Source organism: Monodon monoceros, unplaced genomic scaffold, assembly GCF_005190385.1.
Source record: "Monodon monoceros isolate NGI ecotype Baffin Bay Population unplaced genomic scaffold, NGI_Narwhal_1 Super_Scaffold_1, whole genome shotgun sequence".
NCBI lineage: Eukaryota > Metazoa > Chordata > Mammalia > Artiodactyla > Monodontidae > Monodon > Monodon monoceros.
In genome coordinates this window covers 50202443-50220653 of record NW_021703765.1, presented here as the reverse complement: position 1 = coordinate 50220653, position 18211 = coordinate 50202443, and the positions used below count along the sequence as shown (strand labels likewise).

At 36.0% G+C, this 18211-nt stretch overlaps 1 pseudogene; it reads right to left on the bottom strand.

Annotated features, from left to right (window-relative positions):
- Positions 1–1591: 1591 nt before the first annotated feature.
- On the bottom strand, positions 1592–2100 carry LOC114892742 (annotated as a pseudogene).
- Between the last annotated feature and the right edge of the window lie 16111 nt (positions 2101–18211).

Below are 18211 nucleotides of genomic sequence, written 5' to 3'. Positions count from 1 at the left end.
GGGCTCCATGGAATGCCTAGAGCTCTGAGTAACATAATTTCTAAATCACTGTCCGAGACATCACTAAAGGGTGTTTGTCCAAACTACCCACAAAAGAAGAGTATGAGAAAGGGCATCAAGACATCTCGGCATAACTAGAATGCCTGAGTTCTGACTTTGTGTGTTATTTTAAGAATACACTTGATTGGTGTTGTCTATACTTAGCACTCTTACCCCTTCTATTCTAGGCAACTACTGAGGGAGTTCCATTGGACCGTGTGATCACCAAAACCTTACTCTTCCTTACATTCATTTTACATATCTTTACAAACATCCTTAAAAATCTTTTTCTTACATCTAATATCAGAATGTGACTTCCACTTCCGACCAAGTTAGAGTACATCCACTATGGCGCATCTCTCCTGCTGATTACGGTGAAAACTATGGACAAAATACACAAAAATCGGGCTTCCCTGGTGGTGCAGTGGTTGAGAATCTGCCTGCCAACACAGGGGATAAGGGTTCGAGCCCTGGTCTGGGAAGATCTCACATGCCGCGGAGCAACTAGGCCCGTGAGCCACAATTACTGAGCCTGCGCGTCTGGAGCCTGTGCTCCACAACAAGAGAGGCCGTGATAGTGAGAGGCCCGTACACCACGATGAAGAGTGGCCCCCAATTGCCGCAACTAGAGAAAGCCCTCGCACAGAAACAAGGACCCAACACAGTCATAAATAAATAAATAAAATTAAAAAAAAAAACAACACAAAAATCTAAGGACTCTCAAAAGTAAATGAAATCAGGTGGATTGTGGACTGGAGTCAAAACTTGAAGGAGCAATTCATTTGAGAATGAGTTTTCTATTTTTTCCCCTCTTTTCTCCTGTGGCTTTGCCCCAAGTGCAGAACTGTTTGCCAGCAGTGATACAGGGACTCTAAAACTCTAAAAGAAACCTTGCCTTTTTACACAGAAGGACTGGGAAAGGGGGCCTCTGTGGGGCAGAGAGTGTAGGAGGAATCCTGGAGAGAAGTGAGTTGGAGAAGAGGATATCTCAAAATTGTGTAAGAAACTAGACAGGTCCCTAACTTACCCTTGAGCTGCATATGCATGGGACGGACCCAAAGCAGCCTAGCAAAACTTTGAGAATTGAATTACTACTTAAACCACCAACCAGGCCTCAGACTAACCTCTTAGAGATGTATGTGGTTGGACAGACCCAAAGCAGCATCAGCAAGGTTAGGAAACTGAACTGAGATTGGAACCACTGTCCACAGAAAGGGATTTTTTGGTTGCTGTTCTAACAATCCATTTATTATTTATGTATTCCTCCATAGAAACACCCCCCGGCACTGAAGAGGTTATTTGGAGCGAGTCACAACCTGGGGCCTGGAGTCTGAAATCTAAGGTACCCTCCTCCCTCATTTTGTGGCTTAGGTGGGGGCATAGACCAGACAGAACTGGCATCTCTTTTTTATACTGCATAAGGGAAGGGGACCTAGGCACACCCTGGAGAGGTGATTGGCAGGCTGGAAGATAAATTCTCTGAATAGCAGCACTTTTACCTCAATACAGGGCTGGGAGTTGGCTGGGAGTGCTGTAGGGACAGGGGGAGGAGTTAATTCGGTGGAGGAGTTATTTGCAGGTTACAGAGAGAAATGAAGGGAGTACACTGACACAGGGCCAGGGTATCAGCAGGGTCAGTAGGTGCTGCTGTATTTCTTTATTATCTCAAGGGGAAAGTGACAGAGGCATCATAGCCAAAGAGGCCCTTAGCAATTAGGCCCAGTGCCCCTGCAATGATTCTGGAGCGGTTTCCTCTCTCAACAAGGACAACAATGGAGGTGATCAGGTAGAGGATGGCCACTATGAAGGCTCACTCCAAGGCCAGTGAATGAATTGTACCTTGGTGTGCAGGTCACACATGTAGACGACAAAGAAGATAGAAGCAAAGATCAATTCAATCACAGACAGATAGGAATATCCTGCTGTTGAGGCACTGAAGAGGGTCAGAATCACCAGGCACAATATAATCTCAGCAAACAGGAGACTTCCCTTTTGGGTGCACAAGAAGTTGGTGCAGGTGGTCCAGCAGTGGGGGGCAGATGTGTGCTGGGAATCTGCCATGGTGGGGCTGGAGTCCCTGGGGGCAGGGAGGATCTGCTTGCAGGCTCGAGGCTGGTGCACACCCAGCTGTCTTGCCAGATCAAAGTGATTTTAAAAATTTGTAGGTTGAAGCTAACTGGTTCTGTCACCTGCTAAAACAGTAATAATGATAATAATGATAATAATAATGAATAACATCCTTTAGAGAATTTTAACAGGATCTGTATCTACACAATTTAATATTCAAAAAGTCCAGAATATAATCCAAAATTACTTGATAAGCAAAAGGCCAGGAAAATGTGACCAATTCTCAAAGGAAAAGAAAAATCAACAGATGCCAACCCCAAGATGACACATATGCTGAAATTATAAGAGAAAGACTTTAAAGCAGATACTATAATAAGCTTCATGAGGCAAAGGTAAACACACATGAAACAAAATGAATGGAAAGATAGGAGGTCTTAGCAAAGAAAATAAATTATAAAAAATGAATAAAATAGTATTAAAATATACATTCTCTGAAATTTAAAATTTACTAATGAACTCAATAGCAGAACGAAGATGACATGGGGAAGAGTCAGTGAACTTGAAGACAGATTAACAGAAATTCTCCAATCTGAAAAACAAAGAGAAAAAAGATTAGAAAAACTGAATAGAACTTCAAGGAGCCATGGGACTATATCAGAAGTCTAACGTTGGTAACAATTGAGTCCTATAAAGAAAATTGGTGCAGAAAAATATATTTGATGAAACAATGGCTGAAAACTTCCCAAAATTGGTGAAAGACATTACTTGCAGATTCAAGAAATTCACAGAACATAAAACAGAATAGACTCAAAGAAAACCACACCCAGACATATTATAATCAAACTACTGAAAACTAAATGTAAAGAAAAAATCTTAAAAGCAGCTAAGGAAAAATGACACAACATATATAGGAGAACAAAGATGTTAATAATGATGGACTTCTCCAGCCGCATAGCACAGGGAGATCAGCTTGGTGCTTTGTGACCACATAGAAGGGTGGGATAGGGAGGTTGGGAGGGAGACGCAAGAGGGAGGAGATATGGGGATATAGGTATACATATAGCTGATTCACTTTGTTATACAGCAGAAATTAACACAATACTGTAAAGCAATTATACTCCAATAAAGACGTTAAAAAAAAATGATGGACTTCTCATTGGAAACCGTGGAAGACAGAAGACAGTAGAACATCTTCAAAATGATAGGAAAAAACTTCCGACCAAGCATTCTAAATCCAATGAAAATATCCTCTAGGAGTGAAAGAGAAATAAAGATAGTCTCAGATGAAGGTAAACTAAGAGAACATATAGCCAACTAAAAGAAATGCTAAAGCAAGTTCTTCAGACTGAGGGGAAATAATACCAGATGAAACCTGGAACTTCAGGAATCAAAGAAGAACAAAAACAGTAAAATCTGAGTAAATATAGAAAACTGGGTTTTTTTTAATGCATGTTCAATTAATACATATGACAAGTATAGTATAAAGGGAGGAGGTTAAGAGACTTATATGATTGTAAAACTTCTAAATATTAAATAGTAAAACATTACTCTAACTATACTCTGAAATGTTAAGTATTTCTGTTGTATTATTTAGAGCAGTAGTTCTCAACTTGGGCTGATTTTGCCCACCAGGAGACAACTGGCAATGTCTAAAGACAATTTTGACTGCCATAATTGGGGAAGAGGTGCAACTGGCATCTGGTGGGTAGAGATCAGAAATGCTTTTAAACATCCTACAATGCATGGGACAGCTGTCCAGAACAAATAATTATTTGGTCCAAAATAGAAATTGTACTGAGTTTGAGAAATTCTTCCCTAGAAAGACCAGAAAGAGAAAGGGAGAGGGAGGGAGAGAGGGAGAGAGGGAGGGAGGAGAGAGAGAAAGACAACACCAAAAAAGCAGTAGATAAAATAGAGTGGAATACTAAAACTATTCAAACTATCCAAAAGAAGGCAGGAAATGGGGAATAGGGAAACAAAAGAGCAAACAGAACAAAAACCACATAGCAAAATAATAGACCTAGATCTAACCACACCAATAATTACATTACATGTAAATGGTCTAAATATACCAATTAACAGATTGAAGTAATATTAAAATTTTTAAAAATCTACATGCTGGTCTCAAGAAACTCAGTTTAAACATAAAGACTTAGATAGATTAAAAGTAAGAGTATGGAAAAAAATATTCCACAGAAACAATAATCAAAAGGAAGCTGGAGTGGCTATTTTAGTATCAGACAAAGTAGACTTCAGAACAAGGAATGTTATTTAGGATAAAAAAAGGACATTACAGATTTATAAGATGGTCACTTTACCAGAAGACATAACAATCTTAAATGAGTATGCACTTAATAACAAGGCTTTAAATAAAATACATGAAGCAAAAACAAACCTTGACAAATTTAAATAAATTAAAATAATACAAAGTATGTTAATGGACCATAATAAAATTATACTATTATAAAGCAACAGCAGAAAGATAGTTCTTTTTTAGTTTTGTATATGGATGTCAAATTGTTTGACAACCAGATGCTGAAAAACTATCCCTTCACCATTGAATTTCTTTAACAACTTTGTCAAAAATCAATCAATTGACTGATTTTGTATAAATCTACTTCTGGACTCTCTGTTCTATTCAATTGATCTATATGTTTATATTTACCAACACTACACTCTCCTGATAACTGTAGCCTTATAATAAGTATAAATCAAGTCATATAAATTTTCTTCTATGTCAAAGTTGTTTTGGCTATTGTACAGCCTTTATTTATCCATATAAATTTTAGAATCAGCTTGCTAATTTCTACAAAATACACTACTGAGATTACGATAGGATTACATTAAATCTGTAGATCAGTGTGGGGAGAATTGACATTCTAATAATATTAAGCCTTCCAATCCATGAATACAGTATGCTTTCCATTTATTTGGATATTTTATTTCTTACATCAATAGCTTATAATTTTTAACATGTATATTATATACCAAAATATATCATATTTTTACACTATTGTAAATAGTACTCTTTTCAAATTTCAATTTCTAATAGTTTATGTTACTTTATAGAAGCACAATGAATGTTTGTACATTGACTTTGAATCCTATGACTTTCCTAAATTCACTTATTAGTCCCAGTAGCTGTTTTATACATTCTTTGGGATATTCTGTCTGTTGATAGCCAATAGAGACAGATTTCTTTCTTTCTTTTCGATCTACATTTACTTTATTTATTTATCTTGTCTTACTGCACTGGCTTCACCCTCCAGAACAGTATCGGATAGAAGCAATAAGGGTGGACACTCCTTCCCTTTTACCTATCATACGGGAACATTCAGTCTTTCACCATTATGTTAGTTACAGGTACCCTCTATTAAAACGGGGATTTTTTTTCTATTCTTGGCTTGATAAGCTTTTTAAAAATTCAAGTATGGACGTTTTTTCTGCATCTGTTGAGATAATTGTGTGGTTTTTCTCTTTTATTCTGTTGATATGATAAATTACATAGATTGTTAAATGTTAAACCAACATTCCACTCCTTGGATAAACCCCCAATTTACCATGAAATATTATCATTTTTATATATTGATGGATTCAATTTACTAACTTTTTTTTTTTTTTTGCGGTACGCAGGTCTCTCACTGCCGTGGCCTCTCCCGTTGTGGAGCACAGGCTCCGGACGCGCAGGCTCAGCAGCCATGGCTCACGGGCCGAGCCGCTCCGCGGCATGTGGGATCTTCCCAGGCCGGGGCACGAACCCGTGTCCCCTGCATTGGCAGGCAGACTCTCAACCACTGCGCCACCAGGGAAGCCCCAATTTACTAACTTTTTTTTAAGGTTTTTTTGTGTGTATGTTTATATTTCCTCCCTCCCTCTTTCTCTCCCTTTTTCTTTCTTTTTCTTCTTTGTTTCACTATCATGGTAATGCTAGCCTCATACAACAAGTTGGGAAAGGTTCCTTTCCTTACCATTTTGTCATACAGTTTGTGTAGAATTGTTATAATATCTTTAAATGTTTGGTATAACTCACTAGTGAAACCTAGAGTATTCTTTGTTGGAAGTTTTAAGCTATAAATTCAGTAGTTTTAAGCTATTATCAGTAGATAATCAGGTTATCTATTTCTTCCTGAGGGAGCTTTGCTAATTTGTGTCTTTTAAAAGATTGTCTATTTCATCTAACTTTTTAATTTCTGAGAATCAATTTTTTTCATCATAATCTATTGTCCTTGTAATGTATATAGTGTCTCTAGTGATGTACCGTCTTTCGATCCTGAGATTGGCAATTTACATGATCTCTTTTTTCTTGGTCAGTTTGGCTAGAGATTTATAAAATTTACTAATCTTTTCAACATATCAGCTTTTGCTTTCATTGGTTTCTCTATTAGCTTTCTGTTTTCAAATTTATTGCTTTTCATTCTTATCTTTATTTCCATCCTTCTACTTGATTTGCATTAAATTTGTTCCCTTTTTCTAGATTCTTAAACTGAAAGCTTAGGCTACTGATGTTAAACTCTTGTTCTTTTCTAATACAAGCATTCATTTCTATAAATTTTCTTCTGGCTACATTTCACAAATTTTTATATGTTGTATTTTTATTCAGTTCAAAATATTTTCTAATTTCCCTTGAAATTTCCTCTTTGGCAAGTGGTTAATTTAGAAGTATGTTGTCTAATTTTCAAATATTTTCCTGATTTTTTAAATTGTTTTCTCATTTGATTCTGTTCTGGTCAGATTATATACTGTATATGTGTGGGTTTTTTTCCCCAACTGATATTTTCTATTGTGGTAAAATATACATAACATAAAATTTACCATTTCAAACATTTTAAAGGGTACAGTTCAGTGGCTTTAAGTATCAATCACAATATTGTGTAACTATCACCACTTTCTATTTTGAGAACATTTTCATTTTTCAGCATCCCATATAAAAACTCTGCATCCTTAAAACAATAACTTTCTCTTCCCCTCAGCCCCTTGTAATCTCTATTCTATTTTCTGGTCTCTATGAACTTGCCTATTTCTAATTCTTTAAATTTGTTAAGATTTGTTTTATGGTTCAGACTACAGTCTATCTTGGTAAATATTCCATATGCATTTGAAAAAAATTGTGTATTCTGCTGATGGTGGAATATTCTATAAATGTAAATATGGTCAGGTTGGTTGATAATATTGCTCTTTTGTACACTATTGATATTAAATTGTTCTATTGATTCCTGAGAAAGAAATGTTGATGTCTTCATGTATATATGTGGATTTCTGGCTTATTTCTACTAGCTTTTGTTTCATATATTTTGAAGCCCTATTTTGAGGTGCATACACATTTAGGTTTGTTACATCTTTCTGATGTTACCCATTTATAATTATGTAATGTCTTTCTTTATCCATGCTAATACTTTTTTTCCCAAATCTTCTTCAATATAAGCTCTCCAGATTCATGAACTGGAAGTACCCCATTTCACACTCCCAGTCACATATCTAAATCTAATTTTGTCAGATAACTACAGTAGTTTATGTGTTTCTAAAAACAGAAGTATGTGGCTTATAGAACAAGTTGAGAGCTGTGTAGTGACTGAAACATATGCCCTCCCAAAACAAAGCAATCTCACGTTAGCAAAAGAGAAAAATTCTAGAAAGGATTCTATAGTGGTACTTGAAATTTGAAATCCTGTATGGAATCTTGGTTGTGCTTTTTTCTTGCAGTTTAGGACCTCTAGCCTGTTTCCTTGTCCTGTACTTCCCCAAAACTAATGTTCTAGTAAACATCAGTGGGACTGAGCATCAGAGTGACCCCTAATGCCAGAGTACACACACTCCCACTCCCTAAATGCCAACCTAAATTCCTGAGGGAGCCAAGATCGACTTGATCTCTATTTCTGGATCTTAGAATAGTGGAGAGTTTTGTTAGGTTGTTTTCAGTCCTAAGAAGGCAGCAATAGCTGCTGTTTCAATTGTGAAGAAAATAGTATCCTCTCATTATTATTTATGACTGTTATTTCCCTGGCATGGGACTTTAAGAAACAAAACAAAACAGTACAAAACCAGAAAACAGCTCTTACTGCCTAAAGAAAGGGAAAACTATCTTTGTTGTGTTTTGGCAGAAAAGTTAAGTAATGAAAATGAGGATTATTCTTTCTGAGTCTCAGATTTCTCATCTGGAATATGAAGATTATGATAATGCCTGCCTCAGATGGTTCTGAAAAACAAAAAGATAACTGATAAGAAATAATGAGTTGTAGAACTCTAAGTAAATGTTAGTTATTAATATTGCTTTTTATATGCACCTGTAAGATTTATCACCTCAATAATTTAGTTTTAATTGGAAAAGTTGATACTTTTTTAGCTTATATTTCTTTCAAATTTCTTTTTTAATTTATGGAGAAAAGCAGTTGGCATTTCAGTAATTTTTATTCTTTCAGTTTTATTGAGATATACTTGACATATAGCACTGTATAAGTTTAAGGTGTATAGCATGATTTGACTTTTACTGCAAGCAAATTATTTTTAAAAGTCCTTTACCCTCTATACTAATTCCTCTGCTTTTTACAAGATAATTCAATCTGTTCACAAGATGATTCAATCTGTTCACATTATTTTCAATGAAGCTATGTTCATTTAAAGGTATTGTAAGAGTACAAAATATTTCCACAAATATACATGGTACATCTTATCTTTTAAAGACTAAATTTGAAAAGCTAAAAATCTTTCCTCAGCTATTTCTAGAATACTTTGCCCATAAATACCAGTCTTCAAGTTCTCAGAATTCATATCCAATCATCACTACAGCTCAAGAGGCAAATATATATCTTCTGTTTCAGATAAGGCCAGTTGGAATATAGTCTTACTGGGTAATCCAGCTTTTTAGTCTCTGCAAAGCATATTTTTAAAGTCTCTGCACACATAGTATATGGGTTTCTTTGAAATGTGTGAGGTTGACAGAGGTAATTAATACACAGTAAATTGTTTTATTTTATTTTTAAAATGTTTGAATTTTATTTTATATTTTTATACAGCAGGTTCTTATTAGTCCAATTTTATACACATCAGTGTATACATGTCAGTCCCAATCACCCAATTCATCACACCACCACCACCACCCCCCACCCCCGTTTTCCCCTCTTGGTGTCCATACTTTTATTCTCTACATCTGTGTCTCAATTTCTGCCCTGCAAACCGGTTCATCTGTACCATTATTCTAGGTTCCACATACATGGATTAATATATGATATTTGTTTTCCTCTTTCTGACTTACTTCACTCTGTATGACAGTCTCTAGATCCATCCACGTCTCAACAAATGGCCCAATTTTGTTCCTTTTTATGGCTGAGTAATATTCCATTGTATATATGTACCACATCTTCTTTATCCATTCGTCTGTCGATGGGCATTGAGGTGGCTTCCATGACCTGGCTATTGTAAATAGTGCTGCAATGAACATTGGGGAGCACGTGCCTTTCTGAATTATGGTTTTCTCTGGGTATATGCCCAGTAGTGGGATTGCTGGGTCATATGGTAATTCTATTTTTAGTTCTTTAAGGAACCTCCATACTGTTCTCCATAGTGGCTGTATCAATTTACATCCCACCAACAGTGCAAGAGGGTTCCCTTTTCTCCACACCCTCTCCAGCATTTGTTGTTTGTAGATTTTCTGATGATGCCCATTCTAACTGGTGAGGTGCTATCTCATGGTAGTTTTGATTTGCATTTCTCTAATAATTAGTGACGTTGAGCAGCTTTTCATGTGCTTATTGGCCATCTGTATGTCTTCCTTGGAGAAATGTCTATTTAGGTCTTCTGCCCATTTTTGAGTTGGGTTGTATGTTTTTTTAATATTGAGCTGCATGAGCTGTTTATATATTTTGGAGATTAATCCTTTGTCCGTTGATTCATTTGCAAATATTTTCTCCCATTCTGAGGGTTGTCTTTTCATCTTGTTTATGGTTTCCTTTGCTGTGCAAAAGTTTTGAAGTTTCACTAGGTCCAATTTGTTTATTTTTGTTTTTATTTCCATTTCTCTAGTAGGTGAATCAAAAAAGATCTTGCTGTGATTTATGTCAAAGAGTGTTCTTCCTATGTTTTCCTATAAGAGTCTTATAGTGTCCGGTCTTATATTTAGGTCTCTAATACATTTTGCGTTTATTTTTGTGTATGGTGTTAGAGAGTGTTCTAATTTCATTCTTTTACATGTAGCTGTCCAGTTTTCCCAGCACCATTTATTGAAGAGACTGTCTTTTCTCCATTGTATATCCTTGCCTCCTTTGTCATAGATTAGTTGACCATAGGTGCGTGGGTTTATCTCTGGGCTTTCTATCTTGTTCCATTGATCTATGTCTCTGTTTTTGTGCCAGTACCATATTGTCTTGATTACTGTAGCTTTGTAGTGTAGTCTGAAGTCAGGGAGTCTGGTTCCTCCAGCTCCGTTTATTTCCCTCAAGAGTGCTTTGGCTATTCAGGGTCTTTTGTGTGTCCATACAAATTTTAAGATTTTTTGTTCTAGCTCTGTAAAAAATGCCATTGGTAATTTGATAGGGATTGCATTGAATCTGTAGATTGCTTTGGGTAGTATAGTCATTTTCACAATATTGATTCTTCCAATCCAAGAACATGGTATATCTCTCCATCTGTTGGTATCATCTTTAATTTCTTTCATCAGTGTCTTATAGTTTTCTGCATACAGGTCTTTTGTCTCCATAGGTAGGTTTATTCCTAGGTATTTTATTCTTTTTGTTGCAATGGTAAATGGGAGTGTTTCCTTAAGTTCTCTTTCAGATTTTTCATCATTAGTGTATAGGAATGCAAGAGATTTCCATGCATTAATTTTGTATCCTTCAACTTTACCAAATTCATTGATTAGCTCTAGTAGTTTTCTGGTAGCATCTTTAGGATTCTCTATGTATAGTATCATGTCATCTGCAAACAGTGAATGTTTTACTTCTTCTTTTCCAATTTGTATTCCTTTTATTTCTTTTTCTTCTCTGATTGCCGTGGCTAGGACTTCCAAAACTGTGTTGAATAATAGTGGTGAGAGTGGACATCCTTGTCTTGTTCCTGATCTTAGAGGAAATGCTTTCATTTTTTCACCATTGAGAGTGATGTTGGCTGTGGGTTTCTCATATATGGCCTTTATTATGTTGAGGTAGGTTCCCTCTATGCCCACTTTCTGGAGAGTTTTTATCATAAATAGGTGTTGAATTTTGTCATAATCTTTTTCTGCATCTATTGAGATGATCATATGGTTTTTATTCTTCAATTTGTTAATATGGTGTATCACATTGATTGATTTGCATATACTGAAGAATCCTTGCATCCCTGGGATAAATCCCACTGGATCATGGTGTATGACCCTTTTAATGTGTTGTTGGATTCTGTTTGCTAGTATTTTGTTGAGGATTTTTGCATCTATATTCATCAGTGATATTGGTCTGTAATTTTCTTTTTTTGTGGCATCTTTGTCTGGTTTTGGTATCAGGGTGATGGTGGCCTCATAGAATGAGTTTGGGAGTGTTCCTTCCTCTACAATTTTTTGGAAGAGTTTGAGAAGGATGGGTGTTAGCTCTTCTCTAAATGTTTGAGAGAATTCACCTGTGAAGCCATCTGGTCCTGGACTTTTTTTGTTGGAAGATTTTTAATCACAGTTTTAATTTCATTACTTATGATTGGTCTGTTTATATTTTCTATTTCTTCCTGGTTCAGTGTTGGAAGGTTATACCTTTCTAAGAATTTGTCTATTTCTTCCAGGTTGTCCATTTTATTGGCATAGAGTTGCTTGTAGTAGTCTGTTAGGATGGTTTATATTTCTGCAGTGTCTGTTGTAACTTCTCCCTTTTCTTTTCTAATTTTATTGATTTGAGTCCTCTCCCTCTTTTTCTTGATGAGTCTGGCTAATGGTTTTTCAATTTTGTTTATCTTCTCAAAGAACCAACTTTTAGTTTTATTAATCTTTGGTATTGTTTTCTTCATTTCTATTTCATTTATTTCTGCTCTGATCTGTATGATTTCTTTCCTTCTGCTAACTTCGGGTTTTGTTTGTTCTTCTTTCTCTACTTCCTTTAGGTGTAAGGTTAGATTTTTTATTTGAGATTTTTCTTGTTTCTTGAAGTAGGCTTGTATAGCTATAAACTTTCCCCTCAGAACTGCTTTTGCTGCATACCATAGGTTTTTGGATCGTCGTTTTTTCATTGTCAGTTGTCTCTAGGTATTTTTTTATTTCCTCTTTGATTTCTTCAGTGATCTCTTGGTTATTTAGTAACATATTGTTTAGCCTCCATGTGTTTGTGTTTTTTTATGTTTTTTCCCTGTAATTCATTTCTAATCTCATAGCATTGTGCCCAGAAAAGGTGCTTGATATGATTTCAATTTTCTTAAATTTACTGAGGCTTGATTTGTGACCCAAGATGTGATCCAACCTATAGAATGTTCTATGTGCACTTGAGAAAAAAGTGTAACCTGCTTTTTTTGGATGGAATGTCCTATAAATATCAATTAAATCTATCAGGTCTGTTGTGTCATTTAAAGCTTCTGTTTCCTTATTTATTTTCGTTTTGGATGATCTGTCCATTGGTGTAAGTGAGGTGTTAAAGTCCCCCACTATTATTGTGTTACTGTCGATTTCCTCTTTTAGAGCTGTTAGCAGTTACCTTGTGTATTGAGGTGCTCCTATGTTGGGTGCATATATATTTATAATTGTTATATCTTCTTCTTGGATTGATCCCTTGATCATTATGCAGTGTCCTTCCTTGTTTCTTGTAACATTATTTTAAAGTCTATTGTATCTGATATGAGTATTGCTACTCCAGCTTTCCTTTGATTTCCATTTGCATGGAATATCTTTTTCCATCCCCTCACTTTCAGTCTGTATGTGTGCCTATGTCTGAAGTGGGTCTCTTGTAGACAGCATATATATGGGTCTTGTTTTTGTATCCATTCAGCAAGCCTGTTTCTTTTGGTTGGAGCATTTAATCCATTCCCGTTTAAGGTAATTATCGATATGTATGTTCCTATGACCATTTCCTTAATTGTTTTTTTTTTTTTTTTTTTTGCGGTACATGGCCCTCTCACTGTTGTGGCCTCTTCCGTTGTGGAGCACAGGCTCCAGACACACAGGCTCAGCAGCCATGGCTCATGGGCCCAGCCGCTCCATGGCATGTGGGATCTTCCCAGACTGGGGCACGAACCTGTGTCCCCTGCATCGGCAGGCAGACTTTCAACCACTTTGCGTACCGCAAAAAATAAAATAAAATAAAGTAAAATAAAATAAATTAAAAAGTTCTTCAAATCAGCTTGACTATTTGGAATGCATTTTTATTGGGATTTTCTTTGAAAATATGAAGTCTACAAATTTTTTCAACTATTTGATTATCTCAATTGCTTGCACTCAAAATAAACTGGAGTTTTATGCATTTTTCATTAAATAGGCAATTGGGAGAGGGAAAATGCATTCATAATGACTAAGAATTGGCATTTGTGTAAGATTAAAAACACAATCATTAATAAGTGGATTGTTCACTTCATTATTCATTTTCTCACTATTAAAGCCTAATGACTGGATTTTTCAAATTGAAGCATTCAAAAAGATTAAAAAATTAAAAATATGTTTTGTATTTTTTCACAGTTAAGAGACAGCTATAGATATTTCATAAAGATATATTAATTTTAAACTTCGTAAATTATATGGAAGAAAATGTCAGAGAAAGCTGTTGGATGAATTTAGTAATAATACTTAAAATTTATAATTTTAATGAATATTTATTTATTAAGCCCTTATTATGTGTCTTGTACATCTATAGAATTTTATTTGATTATCTTATTTTAATTATCATAACCCTCTGACATATCTTCACTGTATAGATAAAGTCATTGAGCCTCAGAATATGAATTAACTTATACATGTCAGGAAGCTAGTATAAGACAAAACATAATTTTGAACAAGGTCTCTGACTTCATAGTCTGTTAATCTGCATGTGTTTATATGTATTCGTGTGTGTGTCTGTCAATATACAAGTAAAGACTGTACTATTTTCACTTGTATTAAAAGAGGAAGCTAGGAAAAAGTTTTTTTCTCTAGTATCTAGTATAAGAGACCAAATAATTATATAATGTTTAAGGGTTTTCAAAAATATATGGTTATTCTAACAGGTGTGTAGTGGTATCTCATTATTGTTTTAATTTTCAACTCCTTAATGACATATGATGTTGAGCACCTTTTCATATGCTTATTTGCCATCTGTATATCTTCTTTGGAGAGTTGTCTGTTAAGGTCTTTTGCCCAGTTTTTAAAAATCAGATTGTTCATTTTCTTATTGTTGAGTTTTAAGAATTCTTTCTATATTCTGGATAACAGTCCTTTATCAGATATTTTGCAAAATACTTGCAAATATTTTCTTTCATTCTGTGACATTGTCTTTCTCAGAGTAGAAGTTTTTAATTTTAATGAAGTCCAACTTATCAATTATTCATTTCAGGCATCATGCCTTTGGTGTTATCATATCTAAAAAGTCTTCACTATACCCAAGATCATGGGTTTTCTCCTATGTTATCTTCTAGGAGTTTTATAGTTTGCATTTTACACTTAGGTCTGTGATCCATTTTGAGTCAATTTTCATGAAGGGTGTAAGGTCTGTATCCAGATTCATTTTTTTGCATGTACATGTCCAGTTGTTCCAGTACCATTTGTTGAAAGAACAATCATTGCTCCATTTTATTGCCTTTGCTTTTTTGTCAAAGATCAGTTGACTATTTGTGAGTCTATTTCTGGGCTCTCTATTCTGTTCCATTGACCTATTTGTCTATTCTTCCACCAATACTTAACTGCATTGATTATTTTAGCTTTACAGTAAGTCTTGATTAGTATTTTAGACCATTAACATTTAATGTAATTATTGTTATTTTAGGACTTGAATGTGACATTTTTTTGTTTTATGTTCATTCTTTCTTTTTTGCTTCTCTGTGTTCTTCTTCCTGTCTTCCAATGGGTTATTTGAACTGTTTTACAACTCTGTTGTTATGTATCCGTGGTGTGTTTGCATATATCATTTTGTATATTTTTTTAGGTATTACATTTTATGTATGTATAACTTATCACAGCTTACTGGTGTTGACAATTTATCAGTTTAAATAAAGTTTTGAAACCATGTTTCTGTTTATATCCTTTTACCATCCACTGTTTTTAATATAGTTGTCTTAAATATTTCCTCTATATGCATTTAGAACTAGGTCAAGCAGTGAGGCACCATCCCAGGTGTGCCTGATCAAATCAAAGGAGGCTTTAAAAGAAGATGAAGCAACAGAGGCCACACTCCTTCTGGTCTGCTGCCTCTGGGGGCTCTCTGAGACCCAAAAGTGGTCCCAGACCAACAGATAGCAAGAAAACGGGGATCTCTGTCTTACAACTGCAAGAAAGTAAATTCTGCCAACAACCTGAATGATCTTGGAAGAGGACTCCAAGCTTCAGATGAGAATCATAGTCCCAGCCAATACCCTCACTTCATTTCACTCTGGTGAGGCCCTAAGTAGAGGAACCAGCTAACCTGTACCTGGACTCCTGACCTACAACCACTGTGAGATAAATTTATTGTTGCTTTAAACTGCTGTTTGTGTGTGTGTTTGTTACACAGCAATAAAAAACTAATACACAATTCCTGCATTTGAGCTTTGTTAGGTGGAACTACAGCAGCTCTGAGTCTAGGGCTAATTTTTTCCCACTAGTGATGAAAAACCTTTCTGTGCAATCTCTGTGAATTATGAGGCTTTCCACTCTGGCTGTGGGAACAGAAACCATTTTCATCAATGGATTAACTCCAGAGATTATTCCTTTTAATCCTTTTGCCTGTTCTTTCTCCAGCCTCAGGTAGTTTCTTCACACGAATATCTTTTTTTTTTAAATGGCATTTCAGTTTTTTGGTTTTTTTTTTACATCTTTATTGGAGTATAATTGCTTTACAATGGTGGGTTAGTTTCTGCTTTATAACAAAGTGAATCAGTTATAAATATACATATGTTCCCACATCTCCTCCCTCTTGCGTCTCCCTCCCTCCCACCCTCCCTATCCCACCCATCCAGGTGGTCACAAAGCACTGAGCTGATCTCCCTGTGCCATGCGGCTGCTTCCCACTAGCTATCTATTTTACGTTTGGTAGTGTATATATGTCCATGCCACTCTCTCACTTTGTCACAGCTTACCCTTCCCCCTCCCCATATCCTCAAGTCCATTCTCTAGTAGGTCTGTGTCTTTATTCCCGTCTTACCCCTAGGTTCTTCATGACATTTTTTTTCCTTAGATTCCATATATATGTGTTAGCATACCGTATTTGTCTTTCTCTTTCTGACTTACTTCACTCTGTATGACAGACTCTAGGTCCATCCACCTCACTACAAATAACTCAATTTCATTTCTTTTTATGGCTGAGTAATATTCCATTGTATATATGTGCCACATCTTCTTTATCCATTCATCCGATTATGGACACTTTGGTTGTTTCCATCTCCTGGCTATTTCACACGAATATCTTGATCAGCATTCAGCTGAAGACTCCAGAAGGAATCTCTTCAGGTTCAAGGAAAATGGAGCCTCCTGAGACTCCTAGTTCCATCTCTCTGGTCAGGGAGACCAGTGAGCCCTGCTTGGGTTCCTTCTCCCCGAACCATGGCCTGGAAACTCCAGGTAAATTGGGACAGTCACAGGGCTCATCTTGTTTCCCATCTTGCATCCATCACTGTCCTTTGTTACCTGTGTATAATATCTTGAAAACATCATTCATATATTATGTCTGCTTTTTCAGTTGGTTCAGGTGAGAGGATAAGTCTGCTTCTTGTTATGCCATCTTGTCTGGAAGCAGAATTACATTGCTATACTCTGTCTTTTAAATCTTCTTGTCTTTGCTCATTGTGTTCTTTCTTCTAGATTATCCACTTGGTGAGCTCCTTCTCATGTCCCAAGGACAGTTCAAATGTTATCTTCTCTATACAGCCTAATCCCAACCTGCAGGAAAAAGTAATCATCCCCTCCCTTGTGCTCTCACTGTATCATATTTCTACTATAAGATGCATCATATTATAAGCCAACTGCTTGATCATGTGTCTGATTTTCCTGTTGGAATGTGAAAGGAAATAGTTTTTATTCAATGGACATTGCATATATCCCAACAAATCAGACCCATGTTAGGATTGGGACTACAACGATGAAAAGATATATTCCCTACTATTAGGAATTCACAATTTAGGGAAAGGGCATCTTTTTAGGCCAATAAGCAATCACAACTCCATAAGAGAGCTGTAAGTACAAGATGCTATGTGTGTAGGGAGAAACATCACAAAACAGAGGAGTCTGTCAAAGCGTCACAGAAGTGTTATTCCTCCATCTGAAACTTGAGGTTTAAGTAGCAATCTGTAGGTAAAAGCCTAGTTCAAAAACTTCTACACTGAGTAAGCAATGGGTCAAAATACAGGGAGATGTAAAGAACATGGTGTGTTTGGGTAAGGGCAAATAGCTTTAACATGGCTATTTCAATGCTGTTTTCTTTCTTTATTTGCATTTGGAAATGTTCAGAAAGCGTAAACCAAAGCCACTTTATCCTTCAGTATTTATTGAGTACCTACTGTATGCCATGCTCTGCTAGATTCTTGGGCTGTAATGATGAGCAAAAGGAGGTCCTATCCCTGCTCCAACGTAACTAATGGCCAACATCAATTGCTATATTGCCTAATCCAGAATGTATATGTAGAGTAAAATAGCATCCAGTTGTCTTACTAAGGAAGGCCAAGTAAGTTCACGAAGCAGAAATTCCAGGTTGAATTTTTTCGGCACACTATTAGCCCACTGCTCATCACTGGTAGCCTCAGCATCTGCCCTGTGCTCAGGGAATACAAACTCAGGCTAATATTAGCTGCATCAGCACACAGGAATGAAGGACAGAAGGAAGGAAGAGGAAGCAAGGCAAGTCTGCTGCCCTCGAAGGCAATTAAAGCATTTTTTTAACCTCCTGTTTTTGTGTTATCCATGCTACTCTTTTTATTGGTTCATTATATTTAGTTAAATACTGGCCTAGAGTAATATTGAACAGACTGTGTTTTACATCCCTGACTTTTTCTTCTATCTATAGAGACCTGTATT